The sequence below is a fragment of the Aplysia californica genome, unplaced genomic scaffold (genome assembly GCF_000002075.1).
Source record: "Aplysia californica isolate F4 #8 unplaced genomic scaffold, AplCal3.0 scaffold00410, whole genome shotgun sequence".
NCBI lineage: Eukaryota > Metazoa > Mollusca > Gastropoda > Aplysiida > Aplysiidae > Aplysia > Aplysia californica.
The window spans coordinates 451664-453832 of record NW_004797680.1 but is presented as its reverse complement, the minus strand read 5'-3'; the positions used below and the strand labels follow the sequence as shown (position 1 = coordinate 453832).

The 2169-nt window shown below is 40.7% G+C and overlaps 1 long non-coding RNA gene across 2 annotated transcripts in view; it reads left to right on the top strand.

Moving 5' to 3' along the window:
• LOC118478193 overlaps nucleotides 1-2169 on the top strand; it is a 41188-nt gene that overhangs the window by 19109 nt on the left and 19910 nt on the right. The window lies entirely within an intron of this gene.

The window sequence follows — 2169 nt, the reverse complement described above, 5'->3', positions numbered from 1 at the left end:
AAATGTGAAAATATATAGTTGTCGTTGTCGGTGTATATATATATACACTGAGATTTGTATTGTATATACAAATGTAAATAAGCCTTTTCCATATTAAAATTTTTTTTTATAAATGTTTGTTCGTCTTTTTAGCATAATAGAAATAGTGTGATTGTTTGCGGTTGCGAGCTCCGAAAGACTCTTTATTAAAAACACGTCTGATTTTGTAGCGGTGAAACCTGGTGGCGCTTAAATGACCAAAATTGTGTCGATAGTGCCGTAAAACATCTACCCAATCAATCAATCAAAGCTGCTGGTGCTGCTGCTGCTGCGATTGTTAAAGCTACCCCCCCCCCCTAAAAAAAAGGGAATGATCCATTTCGATTTTTAAAACGATTCGATCTTGCATACCCGATCGATCCGATAAGTGTGCACCCGGAATAAGTTTATCGCCTGCCATTATAATATGAAGCGCCTTTCCCCCTGTGGTTTTACACGAGCATTAGAACACTGGGACAGGTCAGAAAAGTGTCGTATTGTTTCCTGTCCGTGTTTTTGGGCGTCCACCCTTCACGAACAACACAAGGGCAGGCAGTTATCGGCCCCACAGGGGATCCTTATGAACGCGATGAGGTGATGTCTTATGGGGCAGTTTGGGCAGCCCTTTTTTTCATTTGGTGGGTGTCTTTTTATTTTTGCTGGGTGGCAGAGTGGAGGTGGGATGGGATGGGAGATGAGGCGAAGAAAAGGCGATAGAAAGGTTGAAAATGAGGGCTGCTGTTTCTGAAACTGTAATCATATGTCGGGTTTGTTGTTGTTGAATTGTTGCTGCAGCTGCTGCAACTGTTTGTTGTTGTTGCTGCTGCTTCTGTTGTTGTTGTTGTTGTTGTTGTTGTTGTTGTTGTTGTCTATTTGTTAGTGTTTGTTTTTTACTATATGATGATTTATCTGTTTCTGTCTTTCCCTGTCTCCTTCTTGGCGCCAAGCTTGCGAGCCACTTCGTTACACCTGCTTGTTTGTTTTTGTTTTGTTTGAAGGAGGAAACGCTGTTGATCTGTCAATGCTATACATTGTTCTGGCAGTTTTATGTCTTTTTTTTTTCTAAGTCACATTTTTATCTGTTGTGGACTTGAATCAATTTTGTACACGCATTCTCACACAAACATTAACGCACACACACAGGCACACACACACAGACACAGACCCAAAGACACACACACACAGACAGACACACACGCACGCACACACACACACACACTCACACACACACACACACACACACACACTCACACACACACACACACACACACGAATACGTATTCTCTCTCTATAATAATATCTATCCTTTTCTCCCCTTCTCCTTCTCCTCCTTTCAACTCAATCCAGTCTGTAGGAGACTTCATTGGAAAAATCAAGTAAACAATAAATTACACAACATCAAGCCCAAACTGGGTCCACGAAAACCTCGGGTCTCTCCAGAAGAGACGAAGTCATTTTTACTGGATTACGCATCGGACACACTTCCCTGACACACAAATACCTCCTTCGGGGAAAAGAGAAGCCGTTTTGTGTCGGATGCGACACAGATTTTATCATTAGACACATTTTAACAGAATGTCTAGACTTCGGAGAGACCCGAAGGAAATATTTTAGATGCAAAAAATTGCAAGACCTGTTTTCCGTCGTTGATCCCAACAGAATTCTGGATTTTACAAAGGCCATAGGCCTTTACGGAAATTTATAAAATAAATTGCATGGTTTAAAAGCTTGAATGTTATTTAGAAAGTTATTTTACATTAAGAATTTGTTTACACCAAATTTTTAGTATTTTAGCATTTTAGTAGAGGTGTTGACTAGAATCGGGCTGTGCAGTGAACTGTTGCAAATAGAACCAACTTTTTTGGCGCGCTCATATAACCTTATGCACTTTGAGAGCGCCGCAAAACTTACTAAGACAAACAACCTTTCAACTCTCCTCTCCCCCCTCTTTTACGCACACATATAATTATGAACACATACTCCTGAAGCGTAAAGAACCGCCTGTAGTGTCAGTTCGTCGCAGGCTGGAACCATTATGAAACCATAAAACTATAAAATGGCAGACAATAAAATGTAAGTCTCGTCTTTGCTTACGTAAGCATGCGTTTATGTATGTATGTATGTGTGTGTGTGTGTGTGTGTGTGTGTGTG